Source organism: Protomyctophum parallelum (assembly GCF_964188405.1).
Source record: "Protomyctophum parallelum genome assembly, chromosome: 9".
NCBI classification, from domain to species: Eukaryota; Metazoa; Chordata; class Actinopteri; order Myctophiformes; family Myctophidae; genus Protomyctophum; species Protomyctophum parallelum.
The window spans coordinates 51,470,509-51,498,411 of NC_139706.1; the positions used below are offsets into that span (position 1 = coordinate 51,470,509).

The 27,903-nt window shown below is 43.3% G+C and overlaps 1 protein-coding gene across 1 annotated transcript in view; it reads left to right on the plus strand.

Moving 5' to 3' along the window:
* Nucleotides 1-804: 804 nt before the first annotated feature.
* LOC310863925 (NLR family CARD domain-containing protein 3-like) overlaps nucleotides 805-27,903 on the plus strand; it is a gene marked incomplete at its 3' end in the record, with an annotated part of 321,429 nt that continues 294,330 nt past the window's right edge. Inside the window, exon 1 of the mRNA XM_083772460.1 lies at nucleotides 805-937. The remainder of the gene's footprint in view (nucleotides 938-27,903) is intronic.

Sequence of the window (27,903 nt, forward strand, 5' to 3'; positions counted from 1 at the left end):
AATAAATAAAAAGGTGTCGTGCTTGCGGGGGCAGTTTCTGCATGGGACTCTAGGCTAACTTGCCTCTAGACTGCATGCATTTAGGCATACAAGTGATACTTGGCTTTTATATAGGCTATCATTTTTTTATGTGCTGACCAATGTTGTGGACACATGCCTACATATTTTGTCTGAGATTTGGGAACTATTTATTGATTCAGCATGAAGACTAAAGCTTAATACACAAGCGTATGGCCTTTACACTACCATGAGAGCTGCCGTGCCAGCTGATATGTGCAGAGTTTTCGACAAACCAACGTCACCGCCAAGTTCACGGAGATGGCCATGAATTCCCACGCAATGTGGGAATCCACGTGAATGCCTGTCCGCTCACGCTCCGCTCACGTAACGTCATATTATGAGTGTACACGCCGGTGTGAATGAGGACCAGTGAGTTCTGTCCTATGAGGTGGAGTTTACACTCCCTCCAATGAGAAAAGGTTACATTTCTTCTTTGTTCAACAGCTGTGCCTCATCCAGAGAAGACCATGGCTTCCTCTCACGTAGATCCTCTACAGGTTGGTTTACTGGCAAATAGCAGCTCAAAATAAGGTTCATTAATACAATTAATTTGCATATTGAACATAATACTACCTGCTACTCATCCTATAGGGCTCTGTGGACATATTGGTGGCCAACAAGGTGGAACTGATCAAGTGGCTCAGATCAGATCTCCACATTCTACAGCATGCTCAGAGTGAGGGGATTATTGATGACAGAGTTTATTTAAGACTGAAGCATACAGCGCAGCCAGAAGATGTTTGTATTGAGCTTATTGATACAGTGATTAGTGGAGGAGAGGGAACTTCATCTCAGTTCCTTACACTTCTCAAAGATCCAGAGATTCTCGACACGTATCCACAACTCAAGGAATGGAATCCTTCTGCTGCGCTGCCAGGTAAGAAAGTAAAGAAAAGGCGCTTAATTGTATTTGTTGTGCCAGGTGGATGTAACGTCTACTTTGTTTGACTGCATAATTCATTGAAAGCATGAAAAGTTTATCTTAATGTCTAATGTAACACACACACACACACGGAGACGGACCCAATATGATGATGTGTCTCCACTCTAACAAATCACTGTCTCACATCTCAGCTTTAGAAGAGAAGGCAAGACGAGAGAGAGCTGCCAAACTGAGAGGTAAGTTGTGTGTGTGTGCGTGCGTGCGTGCCTCACAGTTGGACAAATATATGTATTATAGTTGTGTTCACTAACACTACTTCTAGAAGGACATACTTAGCTTAGGATTCCTAACTGTTTAGTAGGAGGATTAATTGGCAGCAATCATAGAGAGCCTCTGAGAATAAATGCAGTCCTGTACACTGTGTTTATAGCCTCCATTTACTACTACTAATACCATCTGTACACTGTGTTTATAGCCTCCATTTACTACTACTAATACCATCTGTACACTGTGTTTATAGCCTCCATTTACTACTACTAATACCATCTGTACAGCCTCCATTTACTACTACTAATACCATCTGTTAGGGCTGCACGATTTTGCCTAAAAAAATAACCTCGATTATTTTCTCTGAAACCTCGATTTCGATAAATTCCAATCTACTGCATTCCAATCTACTGCATTTACATTTATCATCGTTTGTGCTTTGTTTCAGTTTTACACTTTGTTCAGTACATCTTCAAAAACAAGTCCTGGCTTCCACTGGAGTTATTGAACTGTGTTTAACTTACTGGGTAACCTATCGCTGGTGAGACCAGTACAAACACCATCGACATTTTATTTCTTTCATAAAGAGAGAATGTTTCAGGGACTGCTCCCATGGCAGGTTGATGATATGTCCATGTGTGGTCCAGCCCTACCTCTGGTCCATAGCCTTAAGCAGTAAGGCTATGGACCAGAGCTAGTTCAGCCCTATGGAATGCATATGCTAATAAAACAACTTAATACTCCCTAAGAATAATATGAGCGTCAAAGCAATATTTAAATACTTTTTTTATTAGCATGTGCATTCCATACATTCCCTGGGGCTGGACCACACATGTACATACAGTATGTCATATTATGACATCCTCAACTTGGACAGGAGCAGTTCCTATTGAGTGAAAGATTCTCTATTTATGAAAGAAATAAAAAAAATTAAGGTGTTTATATTTTTTAGATATAGAGGGCAAGTATAGTGTTTTAAGGCATATTTGTCTGGCCAGTGATCCTGGCCAGAAAGATAAATCCCCTTTGGGATTAGACATGTGAAAACGTTTACAATACGTCCAAATTAACTCTTTAACGTTTAGGTGCCCACTCTTCCTACAGTCTTGCAATGTGAAATGCCACTAAATCTGTAGGCCTAATCGTTTTCCATTTTGATTATGTCTCGTCATATGGGCCACATCTCTTTTATGTCTCGTCATATGGGCCACATCTCTTTTCAACTTGTGACAGCCAGCTTGTGTACTGTGAAGGCAAAGGTTTCTCCTCGTCTCATCCTCCATTTTTACACGTGCTGAAAATAGACTACTAGCTCACAACGTGTTGCGGGGCGACATTGTGAGCTTGCAGATCAGCTATTGTTTTAGCCGAGGCGACGTAAGCCCAACACACACCGGCTCCGTCCGGCGCGTTGCCGCGCGGCGCCGCCTGGAAAATAGAACTGGTTCTATCGGCGCGCCAGGCGACACGGCGGACGGAGCCGGTGTGCGATAGGTTCATTGAAAATAATGGAGCCGGCTGTTTTGACGCGCAGCGGTGTGTTATGGGCTTTAAACAGTCAACACAGAGTCAGACACATGGGATAAACAGTGTACACTTCCCGACTTTACGATAATAAGGGACAGGAGGTCGGCTATGAACCAGAGCTACTCGCCGCTATGCCTGTCCATTCTCCAGGCACTGGAACAATACGTGCTGCCGTCTCCCACAGGGATCGCCCGACCCAACTAAAACCTGTCCCCATAAAAAGTCGATCTGTGACTGTGAGAGACTGCAACACGAGCGTCCCAACCAGGGGGGCAGTCAGACAGATATTCTGTGAAGCCACTAAGGAAATCGGGACTTCCTGAAAGTTCATATAATGGCCTGTTGTGGCGCTGTCATTGGGCCCAAAAAACCCCATATCTCCATAGAGGTCCATGTATTTGGGCCCAACTTCACCTAGACTGTATTACCTTAATAAACATGGTCATGAATACTTTCTGCTTCCAGTCACTAGTTTAAAGTCTCATTTCTCATGTCATAATATTCTTTTTGGAAAATTATGGTCCCATTTATTAAAAAAATGACCATAAAGTCGCGTATGTTCTGAGGGGCGTGGCTACTGTTACAGTCTATGATCGGGAGCCACGCCCCATTCGAGTCAAAATAAAAACCAACGAAGGAGAAGGGGGGAAGTCCCGCCTCGTTGTCTGGGCCAACCAATGGGCCAGCTGGGCCAAAACGGATCTAGAAAGATGGTGATTTACAATACAAGGACTGACAGGCTTCATCTTACGTCGATATCAGCCTCGGAGAACGCTTTGTCCATATTTTTTTACAGTCTATGGTAGTGACACATAAACATTTATTGATTGTTGACAGCAGGGTCTCAGAGTCCAGTGATTTGTCATCTCTATATTGTCATAACTAGTCCACAACGACAATGACTGGAGTGGAAAATGTTCTATTCTGTTATTGGTAACAGGTACACATCTCTCTCTCTCTCTCTCTCTCTCTCTCTCTCTCTCTCTCTGTCTCTCTCTCTCTCTCTCTCTCTCTCTCTCTCTCTCTCAGGTCCGTTGGTGGAAACATCAGGGCTTCCCATTACTTACTATGAAGACCAGCTTCAGGACAACATGAGCAGTAGCTGCAGTACTTTTGTCAAATTGGGCACAGAGTCTGAGGTTGAGGTTGAAACGGTCTTCATCCCGCTCCACAATCTAGACATCAAAGACACAGAAATCCACAGCCACCATGAGGTTAGACAGTTGGAGAAGAAGCCAGGAGGAACACAAATCCAACCTGAAGAAATTCACGAAGACCCTTCTGGAAGAGACATAAGATCAGCACTGACCACTGGCTGTGCAGGAATTGGCAAAACGTTCCTCGTACTAAAGTATCTGTCTGACTGGGCCAAGAAACGTTTCGGCCAAGGTCCACACCTCGTGTTCCCACTCAAGTTCCGCCAGTTAAATCTGCTCAAGGGAAAGAAATTTACTTTGGCACAGCTAATTCACCACTGCATCAAGGAAACCAGATTCATTGAGGAAGAAGTTCTTAATGACATCTTCAAGGTGTTGCAGAAGTCAGTATGCTACAACAAGAGCCCCTTCAAAGTCATGATTGTTATGGATGGATATGATGAAGAAATTTTCCAGTTCGATTTCAAAACAGATTTTGGCCTCGTGAATGTGATGGATTCATACCCAGTGGAACATCTGCTTGTAAACCTCATCAAGGGAGAGCTGCTCCCCTCTGCTCACATCTGGATAACCTCACGACCTGCAGCAATCAAACAGATTCCTAAGGCGTTTGTTAACAGGATGACAGAAGTACGAGGCTTCATCGAAGATGACCAGAAGAAGGAGTTCTTCACAAAGAGCATCAGTGATAAGAACCAGGCCAGTCCGTTGGTGGAAACATCAGGGCTTCCCATTACTTACTATGAAGACCAGCTTCAGGACAGTCCGTTGGTGGAAACATCAGGGCTTCCCATTACTTACTATAAAGACCAGCTTCAGGACAACATGAGCAGTAGCTGCAGTACTTTTGTCAAATTGGGCACAGAGTCTGAGGTTGAGGTTGAAACGGTCTTCATCCCGCTCCACAATCTAGACATCAAAGACACAGACATCCACAGCCACCATGAGGTTAGACAGTTGGAGAAGAAGCCAGGAGGAACACAAATCCAACCTGAAGAAATTCACGAAGACCCTTCTGGAAGAGACATAAGATCAGCACTGACCACTGGCTGTGCAGGAATTGGCAAAACGTTCCTTGTACTAAAGTATCTGTCTGACTGGGCCAAGAAACGTTTCGGCCAAGGTCCACACCTCGTGTTCCCGCTCAAGTTCCGCCAGTTAAATCTGCTCAAGGGAAAGAAATTTACTTTGGCACAGCTAATTCACCACTGCATCAAGGAAACCAGATTCATTGAGGAAGAAGTTCTTAATGACATCTTCAAGGTGTTGCAGAAGTCAGTATGCTACAACAAGAGCCCCTTCAAAGTCATGATTGTTATGGATGGATATGATGAAGAAATTTTCCAGTTCGATTTCAAAACAGATTTTGGCCTCGTGAATGTGATGGATTCATACCCAGTGGAACATCTGCTTGTAAACCTCATCAAGGGAGAGCTGCTCCCCTCTGCTCACATCTGGATAACCTCACGACCTGCAGCAATCAAACAGATTCCTAAGGCGTTTGTTAACAGGATGACAGAAGTACGAGGCTTCATCGAAGATGACCAGAAGAAGGAGTTCTTCACGAAGAGCATCAGTGATAAGAACCAGGCCAGTCCGTTGGTGGAAACATCAGGGCTTCCCATTACTTACTATAAAGACCAGCTTCAGGACAACATGAGCAGTAGCTGCAGTACTTGTACTTTTGTCAAATTGGGCACAGAGTCTGAGGTTGAGGTTGAAACGGTCTTCATCCCGCTCCACAATCTAGACATCAAAGACACAGACATCCACAGCCACCATGAGGTTAGACAGTTGGAGAAGAAGCCAGGAGGAACACAAATCCAACCTGAAGAAATTCACGAAGACCCTTCTGGAAGAGACATAAGATCAGCACTGACCACTGGCTGTGCAGGAATTGGCAAAACGTTCCTCGTACTAAAGTATCTGTCTGACTGGGCCAAGAAACGTTTCGGCCAAGGTCCACACCTCGTGTTCCCGCTCAAGTTCCGCCAGTTAAATCTGCTCAAGGGAAAGAAATTTACTTTGGCACAGCTAATTCACCACTGCATCAAGGAAACCAGATTCATTGAGGAAGAAGTTCTTAATGACATCTTCAAGGTGTTGCAGAAGTCAGTAGGCTACAACAAGAGCCCCTTCAAAGTCATGATTGTTATGGATGGATATGATGAAGAAATTTTCCAGTTCGATTTCAAAACAGATTTTGGCCTCGTGAATGTGATGGATTCATACCCAGTGGAACATCTGCTTGTAAACCTCATCAAGGGAGAGCTGCTCCCCTCTGCTCACATCTGGATAACCTCACGACCTGCAGCAATCAAACAGATTCCTAAGGCGTTTGTTAACAGGATGACAGAAGTACGAGGCTTCATCGAAGATGACCAGAAGAAGGAGTTCTTCACGAAGAGCATCAGTGATAAGAACCAGGCCAGCTCAATCTTCTCACACATCCAGAAATCAACGATCCTCCACACCATGTGTGAAATCCCAGTCTTCTGTTGGTTCCTTGCTACCGTTGTGCAGAACACAGGGATGACAGACAAGCTGCCCAAAACCCTGGTTGAGCTGTTCTGCCACTTCCTGATGGGCGAGACACTGCGGGAGAAGATGAAGGATCCTTCACTAAACGATGAAGACAAAGAGAAGCTCATAAAGGATGCAGGAGACGTTCTTCTGAAGCTGGGAAATCTGGCGTTTGACCAACTGGACAAAGGACAAATCATTTTCTATGAGAAAGACCTGAAAGCGTGTGGTCTTGATGTGATCAAGGACTTGATCTCTGGCTTCTGCACAACCTTCTTCAAAGAAGACGACTCGTTCTTCAAGAAAACTGTCTACTGCTTCGTTCATCTGAGCCTCCAGGAGTTTCTGGCTGCAGTCTACCTGTTCCACTGTTTCACTCAGAGGAACACGGAGGTCCTGAAGACATTCCTGGGAGATGATGATGACAGTGACAGCTCCCTATCTGACTTCCTGAAGGCTGTTATGATGAAATCCCTGAAGAGTGAGAGTGGACAACTGGACCTCTTTGTCCGCTTCCTTCATGGTCTCTCACTGCAGTCCAACCAGCGTCTGTTAGGAGGCCTGCTGGGTCAGACAGAGAACAGTCCAGAGGAGATCCAGAGAGCCATCAACAACCTGAAGAAGATGAATGATGACGACTTCTCTCCTGACAGATGTATCAACATCTTCCACTGTCTGATGGAGATGAACGACCCGTCAGTAAGTCAGGGGATCCAACAGTACCTGGAGTCAGAGAGCAGATCAGGGAAGACACTCTCTGAGACCCAGTGTTCAGCTCTGGCCTCTATGCTACAGATGTCAGAGCAGGTTCTGGAGGAGTTGGACCTGGACAAATACAACACAGGCGAGGCGGGGCGACTGAGACTGATCCCAGCTGTGAGGAACTGCACAACAGCCAGGTTAGTAGTCCTGTGAATAACAACATGACTGAGCACCTCATATTACTACTATATTCATTCATTACAAATTAATACAAATAATAAACAGACATGCACACGCGCACACACACACACACATGCGTACTGTAGCCACGCATGCATGGACGGAGGGACGCACGCACTCACATGGACATGCACATGCACATGCACATGCACATGCACATGCACATGCACATGCACATGCACATGCACATGCACATGCACATGCACATGCACATGCACATGCACATGCACATGCACATGCACACGCACAGGTGGAATCATCACAAATTAAAAGACTGCTTGGTCACAACAGGTGGTTCATTCTGCAGTGTTTAATGCAAACCAGTGGTTCTCAAACCAAGGACTTTGTATAAATAAATATGTATTACGTAACAGACCTCTATCTGAATACAATGTGTGCCAGGGATTTATTATTGTCAATTCATTTACTTAAATATGTTTTTGAAAATAGCCGATCTGCAACCTCACCATGTGACACAATGTGAGCTTATAGATCTGCAATAGAAGATCTCTGTTTACTTCCTTGACAGTGAACGTGGTCTAACCTGTTTTAATCGTGTCTCATTTTACATTTAATCTGTCATTACAGACTTGATGGTTTTGGCCGTCGCCTCCAGAAGGAACACATTGAAGTTGTGGCTTCAGCTCTCAGTTCTAATTCGTCCCATCTGAGACACCTGGACATCAGTTCCAACCACCTGGAGCCAAATATGGACCTGCTGTGTGACGCACTGAGGAGTCCACATTGTAGACTGGAGACTCTACGGTCAGATATGTTTTATTACTTTACGGTCAGATATGTTTTATTACTTGCGCAAGCAGAGCGCGCAAGTAATGTTTTCGCCCGGTCTCTTCCGCCGTGACAGCTGTCCCGCCATTCGATGTTTATGCAGAAAAACATCAAATCTGTGCCTGTTTTGCTGGGACCAAATGACCACAAATGACCATATTTCTTACGTCATCATTTAGAGCTAGTCATACGTATACTATATACATAATCAGTCAAAATAAAATAGCAAATTGTGCCTGATCTGCTGGGACCAGAGTACGTGGTGTGTATATGTATGACTAGCTCTTAATGATGACGTAAGAAATATGGTCATTTGTGCTCATTTGGTCCCAGCAAACCAGGCACAGATTTGCTGTTTTCTTGCATAAACATCAAATGGCGGGACAGCTGTCACGGTTTTTGGCGCAAAGTAACCACAGTATACCGCTAATCAACTTACAACTACACACTTTATACAGTATAGAGTATAGAGTATATATGTATACAGTATATGCCTATATACTATATATATACTATATATGTTTCTTACGTCATCATTTAGAGCTAGTCATACGTATACTATATACATAATCAGTAAAAATAAAATAGCAAATTGTGCCTGATCTGCTGGGACCAGAGTACGTGGTGTGTATATGTATGACTAACTCTTAATGATGATGTAAGACATATGGTCATTTGTGGTCGTTTGGTCCCAGCAAACCAGGCACAGATTTGCTGTTTTCTTGCATAAACATCAAATGACGGGACAGCTGTCACAGTTTTTGGCGCAAAGTAACCACAGTATACCGCTAATCAACTTACAACTACACACTCTATATAGTATATATGTATATGTATATAGTATATGCCTATATACTATATATACTATATATAGTATATATATAGTATATGCCTATATAGTATATGCCTGCTTTGCTGGGACCAAACGACCACAAATGACCATATCTCTTACGTCATCATTTAGAGCTAGTCATACGTATACTATATACATAATCAGTAAAAATAAAATAGCAAGTTGTGCCTGATCTGCTGGGACCAGAGTACGTGGTGTGTATATGTATGACTAGCTCTTCACCCAAACTTATATAGATAGAAACTTGAATCATACTTAATAATACTAGGTGTTTATAAGCATAAAGTAGTTAGGTAGCAAATAGTTACATCTAAAAATTATACATTTCAAACGTTCCTTCACAGAGATACTGAGATTTGACAGTTTACAGCGGTCGAAAGGACTTGCGCGCTCTGCTTGCGCACTAGTTGGCCATTTATGGCCTACTAGTATGCAACAAGCAAGTATGTACTCGACAGAGTGCAGTTCTAGTTTATTATGTGATTATACTATTCATATTGTGGTGAGGCTTTAATGGTAGAGTGTGAATAAGGTTGATATCATAGTAACACACTTCTATTATAAGAAGATTTGGTGACCCCCCTGCAGTAACTCGGAGGACCCCCTCGGGGTCCCGGACCCCCTTTTAAAGACCCCTGCTCTACAGCATTGGTTGTCAAACATTTTAGTATCCCCAAATTGACACGTATTTGTCTGCAGATCCTCATCTGAAAATATGTTCTGCTAGGGACCCCCCCATCTGGAAATATGTTCTGCTAGGGACCCCCCATCTGAAAATATGTTCTGCTAGGGACCCCCCCATCTGGAAATATGTTCTGCTAGGGACCCCCCATCTGAAAATATGTTCTGCTAGGGACCCCTCTTAAGAGAACATTTTAGCATTGTCCAAGATTCATCAACATGTTTAAAAAATAGCCGATAATACAAATAATTGTATTGTCTTTTGCTTCTTGTGTCTGTGACATCACCAGTTATCAGCTTCACTGTCTTCTATCCAGAATAATGTATTTTATAGCAGACAATCAAACATGTGGTGTTTTATTTCTCATTTAGACTGATGAACTGCTGGTTGTCAGAGAGAAGCTGTGAACTTCTGGCCTCAGCTCTCAGATCTAATCCTCATCTGAGAGAATTAGACTTGACCTTCAACGTCTTGCCGGTGTCTGGACTGGAGAACTTCTCTGGACTGGAAACGCTCAAGTGAGTAGACTCAAATAGCAGATCTACAAGCTCAAATAGCTTCCCCATGGGAAGAAATTATATTACTCTATAGAAATGTAAAAACAACAAGTATTTCTAAGTCCTCTGGTCCAAGCCAGGTGGCAGTGAGTTTGTCCGGTCAGGCTGCCTGCCCTGGTCAAGATAAGGGTAGCAGAAACACTGTAGTGTCAGAGACATTGTGTTAGACAGTCAGACATTGATGCATTGTTGTTCTACTTCCTACAGAGTGAAACATGGAGGAGAACTCTGGACTAATCCTCAACTCCCTACACAATGTGAGTTTACCTGTCTGTCTGTCTGTCTGTCTGTCTGTCTGTCTGTCTGTCTGTCTGTCTGTCTGTCTGTCTGTCTGTCTGTCTGTCTGTCTGTATGTCTGTGTTGCTACTGGCATGTGCAGTGGTGGAAGTACATTCAGAAAACGGAAAAGTTCATTTTGTAGAATCTGGTCTTAACAGCAACGTTTAGATTTTAGTTTAGTCATAGACTTTTGAATAAAACTTAATTGAGTTTTTTATATTTCAGTCATCTCAAATGTTTTTTGTGTTTTTTAGTCTAGTTTATTAGATTCTACTAAATGTATTTTTCTGTTTTCTGAAAAACTGTGTTGTTTTCTCATCAGATTCCCATCGTCTCACTCTGGACCCAAACACAGCAAGCAGAACACTCTGTCTGTCTGACGACAACAGGAAGGTCACAAGGCCAGAGGGGGAGAAGCTTCAGTCATACGCTGACCACCCTGATCGATTTGGTGATGATGGTGATCGTCAGGTTCTGTGTTCAGAGGGTCTTTCTGGAGGCCGTTACCTGTGGGAGGTAGAGTGGAGGGGAGGGGTTGAGATAGGAGGGGCTTACAGAGCAATCAGCAGGAGAGGAGAGGGTAGGACGCTTGGATGGATGGATCATTCCGGGAGTCTGTACTGTAGTGGAGGCAGTTACTCTGTCCTTCACAATAGTAGGTGGATTAACCTCCCTGTTGATCCCTCTGTCTACAGCAGAGCAGTGGATGAGAGCGGTCAGGCTGTCTACAGAGTAGCAGTGCATCTAGACTGCCCTGCAGGGACTCTGTCCTTCTATGAAGTGTCCTCTGACTCACTTAGACACCTTTATACCTTCCAGACCAGATTCACTGAAGCTCTCTACCCTGGGTTTAGGGTTTATGACGGCTCAGTGTGTCTTTGTGAGGACAGACGTCTCTGATGAGAGAGAGAGAGGGAGAGAGAGAGAGAGAGAGAGCTTTAAAAACTTAAAAACAGTTTTGGGGTCATTTTCACAACCATAGATGTTTGATCTATGGTGATTTAGATTTGTCAAAACGATGATAAAAGCAAATGGACCAGTTGTACATACTGTATTTAATGTTCTTGTACAGTATTGATGTATAAAAGTACATTGTAAATGTCTAGTGTTTCATAAGCAGATCCACATTTTATATTCCTAATGCTCTGAAGCATTTCTGAAACCATAACATCAAATAAAGGTTTATTCATGAGAGAAGTTTCTCTGGATTTATTTCTATGTAGGTTTGGGTGAGTTTGTCAAGATGCACTGAGGTGGTGCCGGGGACCCCCAGGGGTCCTTTAGGGGGGTCCAGGGGGTCTATAGACCCCAGGGGTCCTTTAGGGGGTTTCTGGGGTCCATGGACCCCCAGGGGTCCTTTAGGGGGGTCCAGGGGGTCCGTGGACCTCCAGGCGTCCTTTAGTGGGGTCCAGGGGGGGTCCTTCAGGGGGGTCCAGGGGGTCCGTGGACCCCCAGGGGTCCTTCAGGGAGGTCTAGGAGGTCCGTCATACGCTGACCACCCTGATAGATTTGACGATGGTGATGATCAGGTTCTGTGTTCAAAGGGTCTGTCTGGAGGCGTGGAAGGGTTCTGATAGGAGGGGCTTACAGACCAATCTGCAGGAGAGGAGAGGGTAGGAGGCTTGGATGGAATGATCATTCCTGGAGTCTGTACTGTAGTGGAGTCAGTTACTATGTCTATCACAATAGTAGGAGGATTAACCTCCCTGTTGTTCCCTCTGTCTCCAGCAGAGCAGTGGGTGAGAGCGGTCAGTCTGTCTACAGAGCAGCAGTGTGTCTAGACTGCCCTGTAGGGACTCTGTCCTTCTATGAAGTGTCCTCTGACTCACTGAGACACCTTTACACCTTCCAGAACACATCCACTGAAGCTCTCTACCCTGGGTTTAGGGTTTATGATGACTCCTCCTCAGTGTGTCTTTGTGAGGACAGGCAACGTCTCTGATCAGCTAAACACAACCAATACGGTTGCTATAGCGACGTGTGCGTGCGTGACACACAGTGGTGTAGACAGAAAAAGTAACTTGGTATATATACTTTTACTCTATTGAGTCATTACTTCGTACATTATTATTACCAAACAGACATTTAGGGTTAGGCCATTTAGGCCTGAAAAAAAGTCTTCTGAAAGAATGTATATTCAAAGAGTTGGGTCGCATTTTCACGATTTTTCAAAAATAGCAGACCTACAAGCTCGTAACGCGCCACTCGGTGGCGCGTTACGAGCTTGTAGGTCTGCTATTTTTGAAAAATCGAAGAACGACTGACATAGAAACATGGCTTTTTCAGAAAACTGTCAGGATGTAGAAGACATTTTTAGAATCTGATCTCAGGTCAGAATGGGTTAAGTAAAATAATTGACAATAATTAATCAACGGTCATGGTTGGTGACGTCACTAAGGTAAACTACGGTAAGGTAAGGTATGTTTCATGGTTGGTGACGTCACTAAGGTAAACTACGGTAAGGTAAGGTATGTTTCATGGTTGGTGACGTCACTAAGGTAAACTACGGTAAGGTAAGGTGTTTCATGGTTGGTGACGTCACTAAGGTAAACTACGGTAAGGTAAGGTATGTTTCATGATTGGTGACGTCACTAAGGTAAACTACGGTAAGGTAAGGTATGTTTCATGGTTGGTGACGTCACTAAGGTAAACTACGGTAAGGTAAGGTGTTTCATGGTTGGTGACATCACTAAGGTAAACTACGGTAAGGTAAGGTGTTTCATGGTTGGTGACGTCACTAAGGTAAACTACGGTAAGGTAAGGTATGTTTCATGGTTGGTGACGTCACTAAGGTAAACTACGGTAAGGTAAGGTATGTTTCATGGTTGGTGATGTCACTAAGGTAAACTACGGTAAGGTAAGGTAAGGTGTTTCATGGTTGGTGACGTCACTAAGGTAAACTACGGTAAGGTAAGGTATGTTTCATGGTTGGTGACGTCACTAAGGTAAACTACGGTAAGGTAAGGTATGTTTCATGGTTGGTGACGTCACTAAGGTAAACTACGGTAAGGTAAGGTGTTTCATGGTTGGTGACGTCACTAAGGTAAACTACGGTAAGGTAAGGTATGTTTCATGGTTGGTGACGTCACTAAGGTAAACTACGGTAAGGTAAGGTATGTTTCATGGTTGGTGACGTCACTAAGGTAAACTACGGTAAGGTAAGGTATGTTTCATGGTTGGTGATGTCACTAAGGTAAACTACGGTAAGGTAAGGTATGTTTCATGGTTGGTATGAGGTCATTAATCCATTAGAACGCCCCTCACTTGTGTGATTTTAAAGGGGCGCTAGCCCCTCCTATAAACAGCTTCCGTCCTCACATTACACGCCTCAAGATTTGCCATTGACAACAAACGGAGAAATGACGCCCGAATTCCACTAAATATGACGTAAATTATACATCAAAACATTAACCCATTCTGGGCAGGAACCCCTTTTGGTGTTAGCATCATGTTATGCTTTAGCTATTGAAAAATAGCAGATCTACAAGCTCGTAGCGCGCCACCGAGTGGCGCGCTACGAGCTTGTAGGTCTGCTATTTTTGAAAGAATCGAAGAACGACTGACATTTTTATAGTATCTGATCTCAGGTCAGAATGGGTTAATCAGACCAGTGTGTGTCCAGTGGAAACCTCGTATGAATCTGATCTCAGGTCAGAATGGGTTAAGGTCGGTATTGACCGTGTGCAGACCGCGGCCATGTTTCCATCAGAGTTTGGGAGCACTTGTTTTCAGTGAAGCGACGTCCTGCTGCCTCCTGCATTATGTGCTAATTCTAAACGGGTGCTATGGAGCAGTTGAGTGATATCTAACGAGGACTTCCAAACTCCAGCAAAAGTGCAAGGACACAAAGTATAGCTCATAACATGTATACAGTGGATATCTATGAAATAAACACTTTTTTTGGGGGTCACGGTGGCACAGTTGGTAGTGCTGTCGCCTCACAGCTAGAAGGTCCTGGGTTCCATTCCCGCTCTGGAAGCTGTGGGTGCTGGCGGCGTGTTTCCTCCTCCGCGTCATCAGTGCCCCATACCCGAAGGCGGGGTTGGCGAAAGGGCCTTTCTGTGTGGAGTTTGCATGTTCTCCCCGTGTCCCCTAGGGTAGGTACCCTCACATGTTCTCCCCATGTCCCCTAGGGTAGGTACCCTCACATGTTCTCCCCGTGTCCCCTAGGGTAGGTACCCTCACATGTTCTCCCCATGTCCCCTAGGGTAGGTACCCTCACATGTTCTCCCCGTGTCCCCTAGGGTAGGTACCCTCACATGTTCTCCCCGTGTCCCCTAGCGTAGGTACCCTCACATGTTCTCCCCGTGTCCCCTAGGGTAGGTACCCTCACATGTTATCCCCATGCCCCCTAGGGTAGGTACCCTCACATGTTCTCCCCGTGTCCCCTAGGGTAGGTACCCTCACATGTTCTCCCCGTGTCCCCTAGGGTAGGTACCCTCACATGTTCTCCCCGTGTCCCCTAGGGTAGGTACCCTCACATGTTCTCCCCGTGTCCCCTAGGGTAGGTACCCTCACATGTTCTCCCCGTGTCCCCTAGGGTAGGTACCCTCACATGTTCTCCCCGTGTCCCCTAGGGTAAGTACCCTCACAAAAAACATGCAGTAATCCTGGTCACTAAACTGCCTCCCCCTGGCCAGCCGTGATGGCCTGATGGAGGGGAAAGGAACTGGTTGGAATAACGTGTTCCTTCCACGCGCTACGTCCAACCAGGGAAACTCCCCCCTGTCAGGTGTAAAGGAGCAACTTGGACACTCAGGCATGAAGGAAGCATAAGTTCAAGTCCGTTGCTCTCCCCTTGTCCCCCATATATGGGGACTAGGTTGGTCTCCCCTTGTCCCCCATATATGGGGACTAGGTTGCTCTCCCCTTGTCCCCCATATATGGGGACTAGGTTGCTCTCCCCTTGTCCCCCATATATGGGGACTAGGTTGCTCTCCCCTTGTCCCCCATATATGGGGACTAGGTTGGTCTCCCCTTGTCCCCCATATATGGGGACTAGGTTGGTGGAGGGTGTGTAGAGCCCAGGATCACATTAGATGATTGACACAGGGGTGAAAAATGGGTTACAAAATCGTGGGATAAAAAAACTACAAAATTAAAAACACTTTGAGGATAAAGAGAATAACTCAAGCGTTCCGTACAGCTGCAATGTCGGTGAGTTTGACGTTGTTTAATATATATGCTTTTTGTTCTTGCTTAATGTAAGTCGCTCTGACTTGTCCAAAATGCAGCAGCCAGAGTTTTAACTAGAACTAAGATGAGAGAACATATTACTCCAGTTTTGGCATTGCTGCACTGGCTTCCGGTTGTTTTTAGGATTGATTTTAAAATTATTTTACTTGTCTATAAAGCTCTCAATGGTCTCGCACCTTCCTACCTACATGACTGCCTGCCTAAATATGTCCCAAACCGCCCCCCCTAAGGTCTTCCACTGCTGGCCTGCTCGCTTTGCCCAAAAAAAAAGGCAACTAAAAAATACGGGGAAGCAGCTTTTTGCTTCTACGGGCCGTCGGCATGGAACAAGCTCCCACTGTACCTTCGTCAGGCAGCCTCTGTAGACATTTTTAAAGCTCAGCTCAAGACCCACTTCTACAACATTGCCTTTAATTGATCTTATATATTTTTTTTTTTCATGTCCTCACTGTACTGCATTACTGCTTGTTTTTTAATGTCATTGCCTTGCTTTTCTTTTATTCTCCATTGATCTGTAAAGCACTTTGAGCTGTATTTCATGTCATGAAAGGTGCTATACAAATAAAGTTTTTTTATTATTATTATTATTAAGAGCGTCTGCTAAATGCCTAAATTGTAAATTGTATATCAGAGAGGACCTTTCTGTTCGGATGAATGGGCTGTCAATGGAAGTTACACCTATAGGTTGCACCTTGCCATTAACTTATAATGGTAAGATCATTAATCAGACCAGTGTGTGTCCAGTGGAAACCTTGTATGAATCTGATCTCAGGTCAGAATGGGTTAATCAGACCAGTGTGTGTCCAGTGGAAACCTCATATGAATCTGATCTCAGGTCAGAATGGGTTAATCAGACCAGTGTGTGTCCAGTGGAAACCTCGTATGAATCTGATCTCAGGTCAGAATGGGTCAGAATGGGCGCAGTCTGCATATGGAGAACAATACCAACTGTTAAAAGGGGCAGTTAGTTTAGTCCACACTGACTCACCCCTCCCCCCCCCCCCCCCTCCTAGTAGTGGTGGCTTTCACAAGCAGGTGAAGTTTATTGAGTTAATTAATAATTAGGTCACTAATTAATTAATCACCAGCAGGTGTATAATTATGTCATTCAGTTAATCAAGCCACACAGTATATGCGAGTAGCCGTTCATTCTTCACTGCGGAGAGGTTGTGCGTCCGTTGACAGTAAGGTCACATTCATACCAGAGAGCTTTGCTGCGATTAAAACGAATCCTGCTGCGCATTGTCAGAAAGTGCACTTCGTTTGGCAGGTGTGAATTAAGGCTCATTCGAATCCTAATGCGCAGCAAATAACCGCATTTTACTCCGCCCAAAAACGTGGGTTTCGCTTCGCTTCGAATCGCACTTGACTACGATTCGGTGCAGGTGTGAATGCAATCCGCAGTAAATAAAGGAAATGAAGCAAACATAATGTGGCGGGTGAGGAGCTGAACACAGTTGGAGACGGAGAAGGCATATTTTACGCAGCGCAAAGATGTCCCGTTACTGTGGATAGACGTGGTCGAATAAGGAGACTGAAGCCCTGATCGAAATGAGGACGTGTACATTAATCAATTGCTTAAGAAAACACATAAAAACACTGCAGTGTATTATAGCCTACATCATATTCTGTCTGTCTGTCTGTCTGTCTGTCTGTCTGTCTGTCTGTCTGTCTGTCTGTGTGTGCCGTAAACATGGAGTGCTGTCACTGTGTGGGGACTGGGGAGTTATATCAGTGCGCTCATGCAGCGCTGTGCCTCCATGCCCAAAAGAACAGTGTGTGGCGGCTGCGTGCGTAGAGAGAGAGAGAGAGAGAGGGGGGGGGGACGTCCCAGACGGCACGACACATGCACGTTATGAGTGTAATTTTATCACAGATTTCACTGTGTAGGCTATAGTTTATGAACGGACCACATTGATAAAGGTCCCCCCTACTGCGTTTCCAATTGCTGCGAATGACAGTGTGAAGGCAAACCGCAGCCATTTAAATATGCAAGAATACAAATTCCCCGCCCATACGGATCTGAGTCTACCGAAGTATTAGGTGAGAATGTGACCTTAAACTTGCTTTGGGTTTCCGTGAAAACTACGACGGAAAATGTTCGTCGACTTTCCACTGAGGAAAACTAAATGGAAACTAAATGAAAACTAAGCTACGGTGACTAAAACTAAGACTAAATATACTGACAATTTCGTCAACAAATATAAACTAGACTAAAATGTTAGGAAGGGACTAGTGGACAAGAGATCCACTATAAGTCATTTTACACTTTGTTGCATGTTGAAAATAGCCGATCTACAAGCGCACAACGTGTTGTGAGCTTGTAGATCTGCTATTTTCAGCAAGTGTAAAAACAGCCATTACGACGGCATCAAGGCCTGACCAAAATACATTTTAGTCGACTAAATAAACTGTAGATTTAGTCGACTAAAACTAGACTAACACTAAAACATTCCAGGTGACTAAAATGTGCCTGAAACTAAATGAAAACTATTGAAGAGACGATACGACTAAAACTAAATGAAAACTATTGAAGAGACGATACTAAAGACTAAAACTAAATGAAAACTATTGAAGAGACGATACTAAAGACTAAAACTAAATGAAAACTATTGAAGAGACGATACTAAAGACTAAAACTAAATGAAAACTATTGAAGAGACGATACTAAAGACTAAAACTAAATGAAAACTATTGAAGAGACGATACTAAAGACTAAAACTAAATGAAAACTATTGAAGAGACGATACGACTAAAACTAGAATCTAAATGTGCTGCCGTGTGTGTGTGTGTGTGTGTGTGTGTGTGTGTGTGTGTGTGTGTGTGTGTGTGTGTGTGTGTGTGTGTGTGTGTGTGTGTGTGTGTGTGTGTGTGTGTGTGTGTGTAATGAGTGAATCAAAGCACTTCCTCCACATCACCAGCAGAGGGCGCAATAGACCTGCCAGAGGTCGAGATGGAGCGCTCTGTACTAGCTCTGTGAATCTCACAACGTAATATAACATATGATGTCATTTATATCCACATAATGATTCTGATTGATTTGAATTACAGTAGCCTATACATTTCAAGCACAGACTCAATACAAAGACTGTTAACTGTGAGTGGACGACCAGTTAAGCATATTACACCTGTTTACAAGAGGGTCCACCGTGTTCAATTCATCATAACATTTAGAGACGTACGAATAGACACTTCTATATAGTTAAAGAACAGAACAGGAATTCATCATAAAGGAGGTAAAAAGGGAAAAGAAACATATACAGTTAATTAGGGGGGGGGGGGGGGATTCAGATTTTACTTTACAATGAAAGTCATGTATGGCTTTGCAGATGTACTTCATTACATTGTTTTATTGCTCCATTGAAAATGCCTTTGGTAATTAAAATAATGGTGTTTGAGCAGCGAAATCTGCAACGCCCCCAACATTCAGACATGATCCATTAAATAATTAATCATGAGAAATAAAACATAAAACTAATGAAGTCAGGAGTCCATATATGAAGAAATACGAGGACACTTATAATCATCAATAAAGATTTAATTTCACAGTTAAATTAACAGAGGCTTCCAGAGCATTGTAAAGTATAGCAGTGTTGTTTTTGGCAGCTAATTTCTATTTTAGTTTAGTCATAGCTAAAGCAGGATCTCTATTATGTGATATTTACATATTTGACATATTGGCCAATATTATATGTTCAGTCAGCTGTCTTTCATTACAGAGTGTATTCTAAATTAGTTTAGGGTTGTATAACATTGTACAACTCAATCAATCAAACGTTTGTTTAATCAATTTATTTTCCCATTGAACTGACTCAAACGCCCAAACTGGTACACCCGGTACTATTTCATATTTCCCATGTTTGATACATTTTCTTATCACATCCATGGTATTAAAACAATGTTAATTAAGGAGTTGCTTCAATGAAATATAATTGCTTTAAGCTGAAAACGATTTTTTTCCAGAGATCCTTTTCTTTTCTCTATGGGCTAATTATTAGTATAATAAATTACTAAAACATTAATTATCATAGACATACATAGTTGTATTGTATAATGATTAAATGCATCAAATCATTTTTATTAGGATTATATGGGGATGTCATTGGGTTTGTTTTGGCTTGTTTTTGGAGGTGGGTTGGCTTATTTCTCTCACGAGAGTTGGCAACACTGGCTCCAGGGCCACACAGGGCTAAACAGCACCCTTTTTACCATGGGTAAGGCAGAAAGCAATAAGTGTGGAAGTTGTGGGGAAACAGAGAATGTTGAGCACGTTTTAATGAACTGTGATCGATAGATAGAGGAAAGAGCACAGCTGAAGGACAAAGTAAATGATGCAGGACGGGAATGGGATTTGTCAGGGATCCTTATTGGAGCAGAGGGAAAGGGTGTAGCTATGGTGAGGAAGGCACTGTTTACATGTTTATATACTACAAACCTGAGTAGTAGGATATAAATAGCAATAGAAAATTGACATGATGTTACATACTCTTGTACAGTAGGTGGCGGTATGCACCTTTATGTTGGTTGCGATCCGCCATAAAACTCAGAGAAGAAGAAGAAGAAGAAGAAGAAGAAGAAGAAGAAGAAGAAGAAGAACACTGGCTCCAGCGCTAATGCGCATGTGCACAACCACCATGTGTGTTCGCCGGGTCCGTCCGTTCCAAGTGAACAGACGTTTTGTAGCTAAAGTTGAACAAAGTTGAAGCAGTCGGTCGTTTTGAGGGACTGTCTGTCCTTTGAGGGACTGTCTGTCCTTTGAGGGAATGTCTGTCCTTTTTAACCTGAAGACACACAGAGGACAACAGTTGTGCTAGTAGCTAAGCTAAGTCCCTCGTTGCTGTCTCTCTGATAAAGTAAGTTATACTATCTTTGCTTTGTTTATAGTTAGCCTAAAACTAACGTAAGATCTGTTGAAATGCACACTGTCACGTGACAGTGGTCGCTTATAATTGTGTGGATTGGTCATTTTGTATCCGTTAACTACATAGCAGTGTCTATTTGTACGTCTCTAAATGTTTTGATGAATTGAACAATGTGGACCCTGTTGTAAACAAGTGTAATGCTTAATTGGGTCGTCCACTCACAGTTAACAGTCTTTGTAGTTTGTATTGAGTTTGTGCTTAAAATGTACTGTACATTCTACAAACTGTTAATAAATATTTCAATCAATCAATCAATCAATCAAGTTATTGTGTCAGACTTTATAGTTTGACCATTTCTTTTGTAACGCAGATCAATGTAATGTTTACATAGGGCGTCTGAAAAGCCAGCGCAGAACACTGACTACATGTCCATGTCTTTGGGCAGCGGTGGCCGAACGGTTTGCGGAGCGGTCTTGATATCGGAAGGTCGCTAGTTCGTATCCCCGGACCGGCACGTTAAAATTACCACCGCTGAAGTGCCCTTTGAGCAAGGCATTGAACCCCCTACCATGAAATGTTCTATGAGCAGGGCCTGGCTGTAAACAAGTTCTTGAGCTTAGTCCAGTTACCCTGGGTAAACATAGTACCTTTCCTTTCCTTAGTCCAGTTACCCTGGGTAAACATGGTACCTTTCCTTTCCTTAGTCCAGTTACCCTGGGTAAACATAGTACCTTTCCTTTCCTTAGTCCAGTTACCCTGGGTAAACATAGTACCTTTCCTTTCCTTAGTCCAGTTACCCTGGGTAAACATAGTACCTTTCCTTTCCTTAGTCCAGTTACCCTGGGTAAACATAGTACCTTTCCTTTCCTTAGTCCAGTTACCCTGGGTAAACATAGTACCTTTCCTTTCCTTAGTCCAGTTACCCTGGGTAAACATAGTACCTTTCCTTTCCTTAGTTCAGTTACCCTGGGTAAACATAGTACCTTTCCTTTCCTTAGTCCAGTTACCCTGGGTAAACATAGTACCTTTCCTTTCCTTAGTCCAGTTACCCTGGGTAAACATAGTACCTTTCCTTTCCTTAGTCCAGTTACCCTGGGTAAACATAGTACCTTTCCTTTCCTTAGTCCAGTTACCCTGCAGGGTAAACATAGTACCTTTCCTTTCCTTAGTCCAGTTACCCTGGGTAAACATAGTACCTTTCCTTTCCTTAGTCCAGTTACCCTGGGTAAACATAGTACCTTTCCTTCTTTCTTTTTTCCTGAACTTCTCATTGCAGACGTCTATGTCTGGTCATTCAGTTTGTATTAATGCACTCTTAGATTTTTATATTGAGGGGATTGTTGGAGGAACTTTTAAGTGTAGGGCTCTATAATTTGTTTTTACATTTTACAAAAATTGCTCTTTTGCAATGTGAAATGCCACAGAATTCCTAAATATTGTCCTTGTCTATATGGGCACACTTTTGAAAGCTGCATGCTTTTATTGTGAAGGCAAACGTTTCTGAATGTTCTCAGAGCCTGCATCTCTCCGCATGATGAAAATAGCTGATCTACAAGCTCACAACGTGTTGCGTACGCAACACGTTGTGAGCTTGTATATCAGCTTTTTTCAGCACGGAACACATTGTACGACGAAGAATAAATCAGGCCTCACTGCGCTTCACTCACTGTGTAAGTAAGAGTCTTTTGTTGGCCGTTCGTGGCGATATTATGGACACGTACCTCCTCGACACGATAATAACCAACTAAGCCATTGGAAGCTATTTTTCGTGGCATATTATGTTTAATCAAACAACAAGTTTCCTCAGTGTTTGTGTTGGGAGTTGGGACAGTGTCTGCTGTCTGTCTGCGTGCTGCGTGCATGCAGCATGAGTGCATGATCGTCATGCAGTAGCTAAGATGCGCGCTCCAGTGACCACCAATAAGGACTTATTGGTGGGTTTTTCGCTAGATATTAACCCATTCTGACCGAGCACCCATTTTGGTGTTGGCATCATGTTATGCTTTAGCTATTGAAAAATAGCAGATCTACAAGCTCATATCGCGCCACCGAGTGGCGCGCTACGAGCTTGTAGGTCTGCTATTTTTTTTTAAATCGAACGACTGACATTTTTTAGAATCTGATCTCAGGTCAGAATGGGTTAATCAGACCAGTGTGTGTCCAGTGGAAACCTCGTGTGAATCTGATCTCAGGTCAGAATGTATTAAAGGCCTATGCATAGTCTGGATTTACGGTGGTGAGCTGACCACCGGAGCTGAAATAACGTCGAGCGGTGGTGTAGTGTTGTCAGGATACTGGATTTTACACTTCGATACGATATTCTGAAAAGTATTGATATTTCGATACCATTTTCGATACCACGCAACCACGGCGATTTTTGTGCAAAATAATATTTTTCATTTCAAATACAATACAGCACTTGAGGTAGTGCTTTTTGAGGTTTTAACGTACAAAGTACAAATAAAAACTGTGCAATCTTATGCATTTTCATGGAAAAAAAAAACAAGAAATATAGAATATGAACATGACAATCAACAATGCATTGCAAACTATGTTCACTTGTTTAACAGTTCAACACTGCATCTGAGGTAGAGTACAGTGCACAATACAAACTCCAACTCGAAGTTCTACAAATAAAGTACAAACTGTCTGGAAGTTCTATTATTTCTTATACATAAACACAAACGGTACAGTATGCAGTGCAACTTTGCAACTGCAAAATAATAATGCAATAATTTAATTTGTGCATTAATAGAAGCAGACAAGCATTTATATTGAAGTTGAACAGGCACTTTAGGACAATTGAAAATAAATAAAAATGCAACAAAACAAAACAGTGCAACAATGCAATCTAATGCATTTCCAAATGTCAATATGCAACAAAATGACTAGTTTAGTGTCATATGTTGTGCTAGGAACACCAACATGTCAATGTGCTCCTCTGTGAGTCGTGTCCTTCTTGGACTGCATATAAACCCTGATGTACTGAATACACGCGCTGAAGCAGCACTTGAAGCAGCTCTGAAGCAGCACTTGAAGCAGCGATGCACAAGTACTTCTTAGCAAAGTGTGGGCAAGGTGAGGTAACATTTGGTCATGTTTTCCCCACCATTTGAGTGGGTCCTCTGCTGCATTGAGTTCAGGTATCTTTTCATAGATGGATAACTCTTTTTGGAGTCCTACACCTGCAGCAGGAACCTCCTCATCAACCTCCTCATCATGACTCTTTTTTCCCCCCCTGTATGCTTGACAACAGTCCCATCAGACTCATTTTCTTTTTCTTCGCTGGTTGCTGGGCCTCTGGAGATGGGGGGTAGTGGAATTGGGGCTCCTGTTTCCAGTAAATTGACCAAGAGTTTGTTTTACCTCCTCTCTTAAAGTAACAAAACTGGACTTGAAACGTGGATCAAGGAACGTGGCTGTGTTCAGTAGCAGCCGCCCGTCCTCATATCTTTGCCTGAGATCCCCTTCAATCTTTCCTTTCATTTGAATCGTATAAGGCTGCAGTCACCCATCTTAACAATCAAACAATTGAATATCTTCCAACATAGGGGAAGGACAGAGGAGAGAGAGAGAGGTATGTTTCTCACCACTAAGGGCATCAGTGTAAACACAATCCCTCTTGCACAGCCTCAAGAGCTTCAATGTCCTTGTCCCTGGGTGGTACGAGGTGCCTTTTCTTTTTGTTTCCAGGCTTCGTTAGAACTGCACAGACTGCTTCCTGCTGCTCAAGGAATCTGTCCACCTTTTCAAATGACCAGTCGCAGCCGGTGGGCTCATGGTGGATCAGCGTGTGGTGGAACGCCACGTCCAACACCTTAACCCATTCTGACCTGAGATCAGATTCATACGAAGGTTTCCGCTGGACACACACTGGTCTGATGAACCCATTCTGACCTGAGATCAGATTCTAAAAATGTCTATTACATCCTGACAGTTTCATTATTAACCCATTCTGACCTGACATCAGATTCTAAAAGTGTCTAAGATTTTTCAAAAATAGCAGACCTACAAGCTCGTATCGCGCCACTCGGTGGCGCGATATGAGCTTGTAGATCTGCTATTTTTCAATAGCTAAAGCATGACATGATGCTGACACCAAAATGGGTGCCCGGTCAGAATGGGTTAAGCAAAGAAAAAGAGAAATTACTGCACTTCAAAGCAATCAACAAGTTTCAATACACTTAAAACTGGCAAAACATAGGCCAAATTGTCAAATAAAATAAATGGCTAAAATTGTGAAAATAGCCGATCTACAAGCTCACCTCCTTTTGTTTTGCCTTCAACTGTCGAAGCATCTTTGGAGACCTGCTGAACGCAGACACAGTCTGTCTGAGTCTTGACAGTACCGCAGGCACACCGTCCATATTCAGGCCCTTGTTAACCGTCTTCCTGCCATTGCCGAAGCCCTTCGGCAATCAAAGCCTCAATTTGATAATACACCTTGCTGCCATTGCCGTAGCCCTTCGGCAATTATACTTTTATAGTGCATATGATCGATCAAGCCATAATGCTACTCACGTTAGCCGGTTAGCTAGCAGTTTTGTTAGCACTGCACTGGATCGTTCAGATTAGATCGCGGTCGCCATAAGAATCCATTCTATCCGTTTCTTTCAATCGCCTGTATCTCCTATTCCTTGTCCCAGATGGCATTTTTGGTCAAAACAGCGTTTCTTTGACGGCACAGAGCCGACGTTGTGGAGTGCTATATGTACCGGCATTGATTCGATTATGTAAACAAAGGTTGTCTTGGCAACGTAAAGCTGGCAGGGATAAGCTCACTTCCGGTTGAGGCAAAATGTGGCTTTTCAAAATAAGAGCTCAAATAAAAAAAATGCTGGCATGAATTAGGTCCTAATTTCTCAATAAATGGCAGCAGTAAAAGGGTTAACGGGCGAGGTGGAGGTTGTGACCAAAAAAGGGGACCCCTGTGAAGTCCTCCATGAAAGCCTTCTTATTGTTGGAGGCATTATCAGTAGTGATACCAGTCATGTTTGACATGTCCAGCGCCCGTGTTTCACGTACCATCTCCTCCAGTGCCTCCTTCAAGTTCTCCCCTGTGTGATCAGAGTGCATCCCAGAACAGCCCAAACACCAGCTCTGCATGGCCCAGGAGTCTGTTATAAATTGGAGAGTTTGCCCCGCTGGTCCATAGGTCAGTGCTACAGGCATAGAATGGGTTGCTCTGAAAGCTGGCCGTCACTTCAGATTTCACCTCGTTGTAAAGGGCAGGGATTTCAGTGGCCATTAAATTGAGTACGTGAAGGAATGGAAAGTCTACGATCTAACTGGAATGGAAAGTCTACGATCTAACTGGAATGGAAAGTCTACGATCTAACTGGCGAAGAAGATATTTAAACCCAGGTTTCTCAACTGTGTAAACAGGGATCTTATCCAATATGCAGATATACTGTGCTACGGCCTTGTTCAGTCTTATGGCTCACCAGTTAAAAATGACTGCTGAACATGGTCACATGGTCACATGGTCACATGGTCACATGGTCATGAAACTGACTGCTGAACATGGTCACAACACCAGAGGAGCAGCCTCTGGAAACATAAGAATAAGAATAACACCAAAATCAAACTCTCAAAAACACTGGTATATATAGGGCAATAATTCTCTGGAATGCTCTGCCCAAAAACATCTTATCGACAATAAATAACAAAACTACTTTCAAAAGAAATGTCAAACGATACCTTGCCAATTTGTCAAGTATATAACTGATTTGAGTATTTGAGTTTATTAATAGTTTTTATCATGTGAATTTGTTTTTGTATTTTTAATTTAGTTTTTCCTGTTTTAATGTGAATCTTTACTTGTACATCTGTATTGTATTTGTGTTATTCAGGACCCCAGGAAGACTAGAGGCTCTTTCATGTGTCTCTAATGGGGATCCTTTAATAAACATAAACATATAGCGTCATAGACTCTCTGTTGTTCAAAGGCATCACTTATTTTAGCTTGTGGCATTGTCTGTGCTGCAGTCTCTTTGGGATTCTTCTCTGCAGCATCTTCTCTCTGGTGCTAAAAGAGAAATATAACAGAATGGATTTTTTTTATTTTAATTATTTATAAACTTATTTAGTGTTTCCTCATTAAATTGGGCCTTTAAAATAACTATGATCTTATTGATTAATCATAGAAATAATCCAAAGTACACATAATAATAAAGCACAACAGTAAACAGTATTTTCTGACCATACTATTCAGTATTATTCACGACATCATCTTGGTTTCTATTCATATATTAACCAATGCATCCGGTCTAAGGCTACTAGGCTAGCCCATATCCGGTATTCAGACACACACACACACGCACACACACACACACACACACACACACACACGTTTCCGTATCCTCCTCTGTAGACCGCAATGCAACCTAACGTTGATTAGCGATAGCTTAGCTTTACCAACTCCTCGTAACATTAGCAACAGCTTTAGCCATTGTAGGACAACACACAGTACACAGAAACACCGACATAGACACGTTGGGAAATAGCGCACTGTGCAATGCTAACTGATATAGGCCAGTGTGCTCCGGTGCGGTATTTCCGAACGCGTCCATAAACACACAAGTCAAGTTACCAACCTCTTTGAACTGTTTGTAAAGGTCTTGGTGTCTATCCTATCCTGCCGGTGCTTTGCTAAGTTGCTCGTGTTAGCTCCTTTTGTCGGCACAACACGGCGGCGTCTCTTGCATGTGGGTCTGTAAATGTCCTTTGGTTTTCCGTGTCCATCGGATTCAAAGCCAAAGTATTTCCAAATGACACTTCTGCCCTTCTCTTTATCCAGCAGAACAGGCTGCGAAGGGCCCGCACTTGCCATCGCAACGAGCCTTTAGCTTAGAAATACGAGGCTATTAAGTCTAACTATGAGAGGCTAAACCCCGATGACCTTGGGATACATCACTGAGGATACGTCCCAGGTGCATCCATTTATGTATGTATTTTGTTATAGTTCTTCTATTTATAGTGACTCATAGGAATAGACTAAGTGACAACCAGGAATAGTCTGGTGACCACCGGAGAGACGGGTGGCAGCCGGAAATTAGACGGCACCCAGGAGCAGTATGGGTTAGCGCCCCAGCCTGTGTCTTCCGTGAGGAAGAAGCCCAACAAACCCACGGTGAGGCCTTTAGGAGGGCCATGCAAGCCTCAAGCGGAGCCGGCGGCACCACCAAGGGCAAGGTGGAGCCTGCGGAACCGTTGTGGCTTGAGAATCCACCATTCCTGAATAAAGTGCCTGGTGTTGGGAGTCTGGTGCAACGCACAGGGCCTGTCCTGGTGAGAGCAGGAGTGGACCTGGTGAGACGTAGGAGG